Raw genomic sequence first — 12966 nt, forward strand, 5'->3', positions numbered from 1 at the left:
GTGGTGTTTCTAGCAAGATCTGCTCGAGGCCCTCTGGGGACCCCCACTAGGATGGGCAGCTCCAAGCAGCTCAAAAATTTTGCAGGACTGGAAATCCATGTACCCAGAGAGAGGGGACCTAACTGGTGGGGATTTGACCCTGGGGCCAGGCCTGACCTGGCGGTGTGCAGGGTTCATGATCAACAGTCCTGCCAAGACTGCAGTCTGGGGACAGGATCACTCCTGCAAAGGAATTTTGGGGTGCTGGTGTCAGAAGAAGCGGGGCTGGGCACTTGGCTGCTACAAGTACCTCCTGTACCCTAAAAGAGTCACACGTGTGAGCTGTGTCTTGGTCTTCTAAGATGCTAAGGAAGGAGGATATCATCACATGGAAAGAACAGGACGGGGTTCCTCCGAGCCAGTGAAGGGGCTGGGCTCAGATTGCGGAGAGGTTCTCGAGTCTGGGGAGGTTTTGGACATGCTGATCTGGCTGGGCCTCCAGGGCTAGGTGGTCTGGAATAGGAGGGGGGTTTGGGAGTGGAGCTCCAAGTCAGGCTCACTGCGGGGGCGAAGGCCTGGAGGCTGGGTTTGGTGGACGTGAGGGGCAGAGTTGCCGATTCACTGCTGGAGAGTGAGTGGGGAGTGAGGTTGGAGCTGCAGCCTGAAGATGTCTCTGGACACTAGGCCGTGGAGTTCAATCGTTGCGGGGGTGACTGTGTCAGGTTGGAGCAGAGTGGGAAGAGTGGTATACTCCTTCGTGGCGTCCTATGTGCCTGTCACTGTGCTAAGTTCTTTGTTGTGGCCAATTTAACCTACCGATGCTGCCATTTCCCCTGTTATACAGATGAAGAGACGGGCTCAGAGGTTAAGTGACTTGGACAAAGTCACACGGTGAGTCAGTCGCAAAGAAGGGCCTGCTTCTTGCTCCATGGCCCAGGCCTGGCTAGCATTCTCCACTGGTCTGTGTTGCAGAACTGCTAGCTGTGGAGTCAGGCAGCCTGCTGATCTGTCCCATTGAGTGCCTTGATTCTTTTCCTTCTGCCTTCTCTTCCCTGGTATCTCTAGAGCACGCTGAGCATGGCTGTGGGCTGGTAGGGTGGCAGAGTGTAGGGGTTTGGAGAGGGTCTGGGGAGACTTTCTCTTTGTCTCTGCAGAGCTGTTTCTCTCCTCTCTGTTCCCGCTGTAAAGAGCTGGAACAAAGCTAGCAAAATCAGAGTCAGCAGAAAAACCTAGTTTTCACCTTAGACACGTTTGTAGCTAGCAGATATTAACCCCAGCTTCTAGACTTTCCTCCCAGACAGGGCTGAGCTGAGTGCTGCTCTGGACGTTGGGAGATCTGCTCTGTCACAAATTCCCTGCCTCCTCTTAGGCAAGACCGTTTTCCTCTATAGGCCTCAGTTTGTCCACCAGTAAAAAGGGGGTGGTGTTGACAGTGGCGGGGTGTTGCAAGCCCACATGTCTGCAGGGGCTCTCCAGGAGAGACAGAGGCATGAAATAGACCAGGCGCAGGACGGAAGAGGGTGTGGTGGGCACGTGCTCAGCTCACAGCCCAGCTCAGGGCCACCCAGCTGTTGCCATGTAGGGTTTCTTGAGCCACATCTTTGGGTTATTTTTAAGAAAATCCAGAAATCTGAGTTATGTTCCAAAATAATTGAAATTTTCAATGTTAGCAACTTATTTGAAATTTTTGAAAGATTGTGTAGGCCAATAGTAGTAGCTCAGTGGGCTGAAACTGGCCTGTGGGGTCTCCAGCTTGCAGTGTCTGGGTTGGATTATTCGGGTCCCTTCCCTCCAGATGAGCTATGGCTACATTGAATAGGCATATAAATAAAAGTCAAATATTTGCCTTCTAGATATGTTGATTTGTGTTTATTGATGAGGTCGGTGGTTTATAATTTGCGTCTGAGCTTTGAGTTAATAACGGGGCAGAAGCCTCTTTGAGAAACTTGAATCACAGATTAAGAATCAGTGTGATTATACCTCTCCCTCTGGATTACTTCCTCCTCCTAAGGTCTATCTTTAATCCTTCCTGCTGCAGACTTAGCCCAGCCTAGTTTCTATGGCAACAGAGTATGCTACCTTTTCTGTCCTCATAGATTCAGAGAGAAAGGAGCAGGGAGGGTGGCCTTGAGATTTTCATAACTCAGACAGCAGTTCCAGGGACCTCTCCTTTCTACCTCTGCAAAATCACGGGCAGGGCAGGTTTATTCGAAGCCAGTGGGCAGCCGAAGAGTAAGATTTATTGGCTCTCATAAATTTTTAGAGAACTTTGGCTAAGAGCTACCGACTTTATCACATTAGCTGCTACCTTAGTCTCCAGTCTGGAGGGTGTTTGTGGATCAGTTTCTTTAGTATCTAGAGAGCAGTGAGTTTATTATAGGCCCTTTTAAGGGTGGGCTTGGGAGAGGCCCGTAAGAACCAATAGACTTGAAAGAGGTTCTAGGGGTCATATTGGCCAATGTGCTGGTCATTTCTCCCATGCACAATGGAGGGCTTGGGAAAGACCTCAGAGAGACAGTAGTGGCAGAAGAGGATCTAGAGGTCATAGTGGCCAATGAGCTGGTCATTCTCACCATGCACAGTGAAACCAAGATGGACTCTAGTGAGGAAAGGGAGGTGGCGCCACTGGTTCTGTGGTGGTGATAGCAGTTGTCAGTCCTGGGCTCTGACCACGACTAATAGGGGAGTGGGTAAGAGACAGACGTTGGTGTCAAGTGCCTGGGTTTGAATCCTGGCTTCACCGCTGTGAGGCTGGGGACGTGGGCAATTTACCTAACATCTCTGAGCTACTAAGAACTCATCTGTAATGGGAAGATAACACCAGTTACCTCCTCATAGGTTATGGTGAGGATTGAGATGATACTTGTAAAGCGTGTAGAATCGGGGCAGCAAACTTTTTCTGCAAAGGCCCAGATTGTAAACATTTTGGGCTTTATGGGCCATATGGTCTCTGTCGGACACTGCAACTCAGCTGTTGTAACTTGAAAGCAGCCATGGATAGATCATATGTAAATGATGGGTGTGGCCGTGTTCCAATAAAACTTTATTTATAGACACTGAAATCTGAATTTCAGATACTTTCCATGTGTCACAAAATAGTCTTCTTTTTCTGCTTTTTTTTCAACATTTAAAAATACAAAAACCATTCTTGGCTCTCGGGCCATATAAAAATAGGCAGCGAGCCGGATTTGGCCCGTGGGCCATAGTTTCCTGACTCCAGGTACAGAATAATGCCTATTACATGTTTATTAAATGTCAGTCACTGGTATTACCTTGATCTTGATCATTATTCTTTTCATCCCAGGAGGGTGGGTTGGAGACAGGCAGATTTTTGGCCCAGAAAGAGGTGATAGATAGATAATATGTAAATGATGGGCGTGGCTGTGTTCTGGGGAAGGAGCATATAATCTGTTACCAGGAAGGGAAGAGGGATTTGTCCTGCACTGTGCCAGAGGCGTGTCCTCCAGGGCTGATTGGCAGAATTGGCAGGGAGGTAGATTTTTGTCCTCGAGGCCTCAAGCAGTCAGAAGTACTGAAAGTTGGTATAGACTGCCTTGGGCGTAGTTGAATGCCTGTCACACTGGGGGTGTCAAGCAGAGGACAGATGTCCCTGACATGCTACTGTGGAGGAAGTTTGCTCGCTGGCTGGACGAATGGACACCGAAGCGCTGGGGTCCCCGTTGTTTCTTGCAGCACCGCCAGAGGGGGTGGTTTCTTACTCTTCCACAGTCCCTTTCTTAATGCAGGAAGTATCTTGTCCTCTTCCTGGCTTCTCAAATAATCCAGCGACTTGCACAGGCCACATTCTCCCCATTTGACAGGTGGGAGAGCCAAGGCCTGGGGACAAAGGATGAGTTGGATACCTGTCCAGGCCTGCTGGCTTAGGCAGGGAGGTAAGGCATGGTGGAAACACATGGGCTGTGGTCCCGGCCGTGGCTCAAATCCCTTCTCTGCTGCTTGCTACCTTCGTGGCTCTGGGTAGAAAAGTCACTGAACTTCACTGCAGCCTCAGGTTTTACATCTGTAAAGTGGAGGTATATTACCTCTTTGGCCGAGCAGCCATGAGGATGAAATGGGTTATTGCATACAGGATGCCTCGCTTGGCGTCAGGCAGACAGTAGGTGTCTGAGTAGCGCTCGTTCACGTACATTGTGGCCCTCACCTTTGGTCCCAGAGGCTGCCGACATGTCCTGGGAGGGTCAGGGAAGAGCTTGTCCTTCCACTAGCAGTTTGCTGTGGCAGGGTCTTCCCCTGACTCTGTGGTGCCAGCATCATCGGGAGAGGGACAGGTGTTGTAGGTTAGAAACCCCAGCCCAACCCAAACATCTTCAGGTCTAGGGGGAGGGGAGGCAGAGTCCAGGTTCACATAGGCCCGGTCCATGGACGGAGACCTTCTCCTCTGAGATACAGAGACATGCACACCAGGCAAAGAAGTCTGTGGCCCCAATGGTGGCTTTTGGATGGATCCAGCAAGCTAGACGTAGACTCTTCTCCTGCAAATGCGGGTTCTGCCCTCTGGTTCCTGTGAGTACTGTTGTGGAGAAGAACAGGGAGAGTGGGTGGGGTTCAGCAGACACTGTCCAGGGTTACACCCCGACTCTCCTGGCACTTCCTATGCTGGGCCCTCTGCTGAGTGACTTACACAGGGGATTCCATTCATCCTCACGACCATCCCATGATGAGCATGCAGTTTTTACCCCCACTTATGGGTGAGCAAACTGAGGCTGAGCGCCCAAGTTACCAACTGCAGAGGAGAAAGCAGGGGAGTTGGGATTGGAACCAAGTGTCTGAAAACAAAAGACTACATCCCCTGTCCCCAACCCAGTCCCCATCTCTCATCACCTTTTGGCTGGCATTGGAGTGCACAGTGTGTAGGGTAAGTCCTGATGATGGGGTAGCCAGTATTTTTGGGATGATTACAGGGCTCCAGTTACTGTTCTCAATAAGGCTTCTTACACTGGATAATTTTGTAATCCCCACAGCCTCTCTAAGAGCCATTCCCATTTTACAGATGAGAAAACCAAGGTGCCAGAGAGGTTGCATAACATGCTTGAGGTCATAAAGCTAAGCCATAAAGCTGGGATGTGAGCCCAGGAATTCTAACTCAGAAGTCTATTCTCTTTTAACCACTCAGCTCTCTGACTTTGAACTTGGCTATTGAGTGCTCAGCATAGCTCTGGATACAAAATAGGTGAGCCACAGACATCAAAATCCAAGACCAGAGGGCCAGCATGAACATACTAGGACGCTGGCGAGTCTGGACCTGCTCTGGACTTCACGTTCCTCTTCTGTGTGTTGGGGACAGTGAGTGGTTCTCCACCCCACCGCCCTTGCCTTGCAGCACGGCTTCTGCACGTGAACAGCCTTTTCTGCCATAACGCGGCATATGCATTCCTTAAAACCACTGCGCTCTGCAGAATTGCACAATAAAAGCCACAGGGTTTATGGGAAAAACACTAAAACACTTTCTCAGTGACACACACAAAAAAGATGGGAATCTAATAAAGTGGTAGCAGAGTCTTATCCATGTTTAATGGTTAAGAAATACATAAATATGACCATAAATACCATATATTATCTTGAAAAAGATCTGAGGTTTGCTTGGGGAAGTGTGTGCTCACTCTAATGGCTGGCTGCCGGCCTGATTCCCACACCTGCCACCCTGTGTGCAAGGGGAAGAGAACGGGAGAGACAGAGACAGAGCAAGAATGCAGGAGACCGGGAGGCTGTGGGAGGTGGGACACAGAGCTCTGACCCTTGCTGTGGCTGGCGTGGCTCATTGTCCTTGTGCAGTGCGTGCGTTCCGTGTGTCCCTGTGAGGCTCAGCTCTGCTGGGCATAGTTTTCTGTGTTCACCTAGTGTTTTAGGGGACAAAGCCCTGTATCAGCACATGAGAAATTTATATGGTACTCAGATTATTCCCTAATACATTGATTGCACTGGAACAAATACACATTTTCAAAATTAATGTCATAGGGTCATGGGCTGCACTTTGGATCAGGAGTTATGAGGGGTGGGAGGGTCTTTTCTAGAGAGGGACTTCCTTGTAAGGCTCGCCTCACCCCAGAAGGTGGGCTGTTACTTGGTATTTCAGGGCCTGTGAAGGTTTCTGGGCTTTCAGTGAGGTCGATCTTCTCTTAAAGTCAGTTTCTCTCCCAGACCCCAGCAGCTTGTCTCTTGGGATCTCAAGGCGTCATACTGGATCCTCTTGTAAATCCTGATTCCACCCATTATGTGGAGGGAGAGCCAACACCAGGGATGTCGGGGCAGCTCCACACCTCTGACCACACAGACTCAGCAAAGATGTAGCTTATGCAGGATCATGCTGGACCAGAGAGAGGAAGCCCTACAGTGGTGGGAGGTGGTGGGGGGGGCGGCTATCTTTTGAACGAGAGGGGAACAGTGATGTTTAGCTGGAATTGGCCATGCATCCCTACTTCCAGCTCCCTGGAGCCTTTGCCATTTGGCCAGTAAGTTACACGTGCTCTGGAGCTGCAGGGACCAAGAGGGATCCTTCCGGGGCCAGACCCAGGCAGTCTAAGAACCGCTTTCCTTTGCAGCAAAGCCCACCATGCGGCCTCTGTGTGGGTAATGAGGTCCTGTGAGTACGTCCTCCTTAGAGCAAAGAGGAAAGGAAAAAAAGAAGGATTGCCTGGAATTTATTAGTCTAATTACATTTTCCTAATGCGGTTGACCCTCGCTCACAGCAGCGAGCTTATCAAAGCAGCAATCATAACCAGCATTATTGGAGTTTTAATAAGAGTCAATTGGTTATTGTCCTCGCTGCGTCGGACACCGTCGACGTAATCCCCTGAAGCCCCTCGGGAAGGCAGAGAGTTTGCTTTCTTTGCTGGAATATTATTTACATTAATAACAAGGATTAGAGACTTGTTTCATGCGTTTAGGAGAAGCGGAGCTTTTTTTTTGTTTGTGTAGCTCCTGGCTGCCGGCTCTGTGCCCACCAGTGGCCCCTGTGAAGTCTGGAGAGCACCGGGCCGGGAGTAGGGACCCTGAGGCTGTAGTTCCAGCTCCTAGCTCATCAATTGAGGTGCCTTGCTATGTGAGCTTAACCAAGCTGTCTCACCTCTCTGGTCCCTCCTGTGTGAAATGAGGAGACACAAGTAATAACAATTAGTGAGGATGCAGGGGAGACCTTTCCTAGCACACAGCAAGCATTAACAAATGTTGGCTATTCTAAAATAGCCACATAGGCCAGATACGGTGACTCACGCCTGTAATGCCAGTACTTTGGGAGGCCGAGGTGGGTGGATCACCTGAGGTCAGAAGCTCGAAACCAGCCTGGCCAACATGGAGAAACCCTGTCTCTACTAAAAACACAAAACTTAGCCAGGCATAGTGGCGAGCGCCTATAATCCCAGCTACTCCGGAGACCGAGGCTGGAGAATTGCTTGAACCCGGGAGGCAGAGGTTGCAGTGAGCTAAGGTCATGCCGTTGCATGCCATCCAGCCTGAGCAACAAGAGTGAAACTCTGCCTAAAAAAAAAAAAAAAAAAAAAAAAAAAAGGCCAAATGTAGCTGTAGGTGCTGGCTAAGCTCCACTCTTATGCACATACTTATGGTGCCACAGAGTCGAGCAGCTTTGTATCAGGACTGAGCATTTCCAGAGCGCCAGGTTCTGTCCTGGTTACTTGCCACAAGCTGGGGAGCAGTTTAGCCTGAAAAAGAAGAAGAGGTGGCGCTGCAAGGCTCCCATCTCTGCTCTCCCCTTCGCTGCATGACTTTGGGTGACATTCTTGACCTCTCTGTGCCCAGTCGAGGATAATCAAAGGGTCTGTCTCCCAGGGGTAATGAGAGGATCAGGAGAGGTGATTTGCACAGCGTCCGCAGGACAGCACTTGGCACCTGCCAAACAGATGCTGGTTGTCGTGGGATTAACAAGATTTCTGAGCTTCCATCTTCTACTTTGTGAAAGGAGGGAGAAGAAGCTGTCTGTGCAGAGCCATAGAGGATGCGCTAGGGTGACTTTTACGCAATGCCTGGCACAAGAGGGTAGCCAGAGGCGGTGGGATGGGCATCGCTGTCATGGCCTAGAGGTAGTGCCACCCTCCCTTTCACGGGTGAGGACTGCAGAGCCGGAACTAAAGCCTGGGGTCCTCTGAGGTCAAAATCTGGGTGCGTTTAGCTCCAGCAGGGGCTTGGGGGGTGCTTCCTGTGACCGAGGACTCGGCAGCCTGACGAATAATCGCTTCCTGCCTTTCCCTCATTTGCTAATGAGGAAAGCTCTTCCACCAGCTGAGCAGCGAGATGTCCTTGCCCATGTGTGGGGTGGAGGGTAGGCTTCTGTGTCCCAGGGCCAGACCCAGCACCAGGCACACAGTAGCTTCTCCGTAAAGATCAGCCTCATGTGGAGCTTACGGTATGTCAGAGTGGAATGGGGACAGGATACTGGGGTACTGGGGGTCGGGGGTATTTAGGGAGCCCTGAGAATTCAACTCCCCAGGGACCAGGGAAGGTCCACAGAGAAGGTGCCAACTGAATAAGAGACTCCAAGGTTATGAAAGAGCAGGGCGTGCCACTGTCGGGGGGAAGGGTGTTCAGGCAGCAGGAAGAGCAGGTGCAAAGGTCCTGCGGTAGGCAGATGCCTGAAGTGCTTGAGGAGCAGAAGGGAGCCAGGGAGGCTGGAGTGCAGTGTGCAAGGGGGGGCTTGTGGATGAGGCCACTGCTAACTCTGAGACTGCAGCAGCTTGTGGGGCCAGGCTTTGAGCTGCGGTGGAGGGGTTGACAGAGGCAGCTGACCCCTGGGGTGGGTGGAAGAGGGCTGTGGGCCTCCTTTTTTGAAGGTCTGCCTCCAGCATCTTTGTCTACATCTCCCAGGAGATGATGCTCCTCTCTCAGCTGGGTGGATGCATCTGCCATGCCAGGCTCTCATCCCCCCAGTCCTCTTCACTGACCTGATTGCTAGATGGGAGGCATGGGCCCTAGAGTCTGGGTGAGGAGAAGAGAGAGGCCTGGAGGTTCCTGGGAGGTGCTCCTTGCTCCTTCCCAAAAGTTCTAGGAGGACGACCCTGCTGGCTAAGCCTAAGGCAGCTGTCCTCTCTGTATTCTGAGAGGACTTATGACATCAGAGCAGAATTTAGTGTGATGCTCTTTAAATACAGGTGGGCAGGCTGAGGCCAGATGGAGCAGGGATTGGCCTGAGTTCACCCAGCAAATTAGAGACCCAGGGCTGATGTCAGGGAGGAATTTTGGAGCCCAGAGGGGAGCAGCAAGGGTCCTGGGAGTAGCCTGCAAAGGCCACCCCCTCCCTCCCCACCCTGCTGTTTGGCTCCTGGGGCCTGAGTCCTCACTGCCTGGAAATAGAGGAAGAGGGTTGGCTCTTAGGATGGGAATGGCCAGGAAGCTCATTCACCAAGCACTAGGCTGGGGAGGTGGAAGATTCTGGAGGGAAGTGAAGAGAGAGGTCCCAGAGGCCAGGAGGTCCAGCCTCCTGGCAGCATTAGAAGCTCAGGCAGACCCAGAGGTGACATCGCAAGGCAGCCATCGCAGGCCTGGACCAGATGTACCACCAAAAGGCTAGAGTTTCCTGCCAAGGTCACCTGTGTCCCGTGATAGCTAGATCTGACAGCCACGTCAGTCCTCATCCTGACTCAGCGGAGTTAAAGATACTCTTTCTTGAAATGCTCTTGAGATTTTGGCTTGACGCCACTCCAGGCACCTGCTTAAGTTTGAGGATGTCCCTTTTGGAGCTCCTTGAGGCCTCTCCTCTCCTCCCCCACCTTCCTTCCCTCCTAACACTCATGCGCCCTTGGTGTGTCAGTCTGGTGGGAAGGACAGACTGAGGCTAATGAACCCAGCATGAGGTGGGAGGTTCTTAGAGCTAGGACAGAAGATTCCTAGGACAGCGTAGGGAAGCACCTGGTCTTCCTGGAAGAGTCAGGGAGGGCTTCCTGGAGGAGGTCTCCCAGACCAGATCTGTCACTGTCTGCGGTATCAAGATATGCTCAGGTTCAGGGAAGTGAGGTCTTTCACCCAGGTCACATAGCCTGTAAATGATGGGGACAGGATTCGTCCCCCTTAGCCTTTTCTCCCCAACCAAAACTTATAACCTGCCTCTGAGGGCCACAGGGAGCCATAGGAGGCTTTAGAGCCGTGGTCAGAAAGAAACTCACATGAAGGCAGCATGATGGTAGGCACAGGATGGGATTCCCCAGGGAGGCTTCACCCTGCCCCTTCCACCGGGCTTGGTGAGAGCTGCCCTCTCTGAGGGTACCTAGAACATAGTCAGATCGTGGGTTCTACATACACCCACTCCAGGGTTGATGAGTTTGGTTGCTTGGTGCCCGGAGCTGGTGGTGAGGACTGCCGGGTTGGTCCTGAACTTGCCTCCCTCCTGTTTTGGCCCTCCCACTCTGCCACTGGTGTACAGCTAGTTCCAGGAGTTGCAGGGTGAGGCCCACTCGCTTCGGCTCCCTGCAGCCTCCCAGGAGCTTGGACGGCTGCTTCCTGGCAGACCCTGTCTGTGGAGCTGAGTCTGCTTCTGTTCCATGCTGCCGTCGTCCCTTCTTCATGCCATATGTTCCTAATGGCCTCATTTTCCCTCCCAGGCAGAGTCAGTGGCCATCTGCAAACTTGGCAGTGCCATGTACGTTCCTGTACCCAGCTTGCTCAGAAGGTTTTAAATAAGACCAATTCTGATTCTAGTACCGGTCCCTAGGGTTACCTCCTGGTTTTTGTTGTTGTTGTTGTTGTTTTTGTTATTTTTTGGAGACAGAGTTTTGCTGTTGTTGCCCAGGCTGGAGTGCAATGGCGCGATCTCGGCTCACCGCAACCTTTGCCTCCCGGGTTCAAGCGATTCTCCTGCCTCAGCCTCCCGAGTAGCTGGGATTACAGGCAGCTGCCCGCCCAGCTAATTTTTGTATTTTTAGTAGAGATGGGATTTCGCCATGTTGGCCAGGATGGTCTTGAACTCTTGACCTCGGGTGATCTGCCCACCTCAGCCTCCCAAAGTGCTGGGATTACAGGCATGAGCCACCGCGCCCTGCCTTACCTCCCGTTTTATGCATTCCTTTCAGAGGACCTTATTTGATCCTATTGTTCATTTTCCTTTTCCTTTTTCTTTTGAGATAGGGTCTCGCTCTGGGTCCCAGACGGGAGTACAGTGGTACGATCATAGCTCACTGCAGCCTCAACCACCTGGGCTCAAGAAATCCTCCCACCTCAGCCTCCTGAGTAGCTTGGACCAAGGTATCCACCACCGTTCTTGGCGAATGAAATTTTTTTTTTTTTTTTTTCTAGAGACGGGGGTCTTGCCATGTTGCCCAGGCTGGTCTTAAACTCCTGGGCCCAAGCAGTCCTCCTGCCTTAGCCTCCCAAGTGCTGAGATTACAGGCATAAGCCACAGAACCTGGCTATTTCCTCTTTCTAAGCCAAGAACTTGACCGTGGCAGAACAGATGCCTCTCTTTAAAAAATGCCAATCATGTGCCTGTTGTCCTGGGTCAGAACTTTCAGAAGGTCCAAGATCCCACGTCCTGATTCTCCAGGAACATTTTAGCCTCCTTGGAGTGCCAGCTCGTTGTTTACATCGTAGAAATGCCGCTTCCTCCACCAGCGACTTCTCCTGGCCAGCTGCTCTTGTGTGGCACAGTGCCCCCTGAAATCCTTCATCCCTCAGCCTGGGCTTGGGCTATTCCCACCTCTAAGTGCGTCCCCATTCTCTTGCGCATTCCGCCAGGTAAACACGTGCCTGGTGGTGGAAGGTGTCTGAGATCCTTGGCCGGTGATAGCAGGTGTGAGACGGGGCGCTCATCTCCTGCGCCAGCCCTGATGGGTGGGCCGTTGCTTACCGGAGTGTGGTGTGGAGAGATTCCAGGCTGTGCTTGGGCTCGTGGGAAAGAATCCATCTGATGATTGATTTGTGATGTCTACCACCACTGTGTTGGAAAAGTCTGGTGCTATGTGTGCTAGAAAGTGCCATCTCAGGCCTACAGACAGGCTCGCTCTGTCACCCAGGCTGGAGTGCAGTGGTGCAATCTCAGCTCACTGTAACCTCTACCTCCTGAGTTCAAGCGATTCTCCTGCCTCAGCCTCCCGAATAGTTGGAACTATAGGCGTATTCCACCACGCCTGGCTAATTTTTGTGTTTTTAGTAGAAATGGGGTTTCACCATGTTGCCCAGGCTGGTCTTGAACTCCTGACTTCTGGTAATCTGCCTGCCACAGCCTTCCAAAGTGCTGGGATTACAGCTGTGAGCCACCGCACCTGGCCCCGCCGCCTTTCTTTCTTGTGTTCCTTGTCATGATGTGTTCTCTGGAAGGTGACATTGCTGGCTGGTGGCGCACATTAGCTGCTTTGAGGACTGAATGCGAGACAAGCTCTGCTGGTCCTAAGCTGTTTGGAGAACAGTCGGGAGTTGCTCTGTGCTTTGCCAGCAAAGAGCTGTGGGTTGTCCCCTGGATTAGGATACGCTGGGGCAGCTGTGAGAGGTTTGGTAAGCAGAAAGGGTTTATCCAGGCACGGAGCCTTGCGATCCCTCCAGCCTTGATGCAGGGCCTGCTCTTTCCCCGGGGGCACCTCACTGGCCCCAAGGGGCTGCAAGGCTGAAGCATTTCCTCAGCTGTACCACAGGGTGTCTTTCGGGCCCCTGGGGTGAGAGGGTTGGAGGAAGCACAGGGATCCCCGTGAGAACCTACGGAGGGGCTAAAGCTTAGCTGCTCCTACTGAGACCCCAAATCATCTTTTCATTCCCTTCTGCATAAAGACGGTAGAACTGACGCTCAGTCGGAGGAAAGCATGTTGTCGGGTGTGGCTCCCGATTCAGAGAAGGGCCACCTTGGGTGAAGCAGAAATCCCAGAGATCCTGAGATCCCAAGAAATGGTAGTAAAAGAAAGAACAATATTCTTGGGGCTGAATCTGCCTTCTAGTTGCACAGCTGTACAACTGTGCACACGCAATTTGCTGTGTGGCTTTAGGCAAGTTAATTCCCCACTCTAGGCCTGTATTTCTTTTCTGTACAAGGAAGAGAAC

The sequence above is a fragment of the Aotus nancymaae genome, unplaced genomic scaffold, assembly GCF_030222135.1.
Source record: "Aotus nancymaae isolate 86718 unplaced genomic scaffold, 86718_ANA_hifiasm-v0.15.2.pri h1tg000053l, whole genome shotgun sequence".
In the NCBI taxonomy this organism is placed as follows: domain Eukaryota; kingdom Metazoa; phylum Chordata; class Mammalia; order Primates; family Aotidae; genus Aotus; species Aotus nancymaae.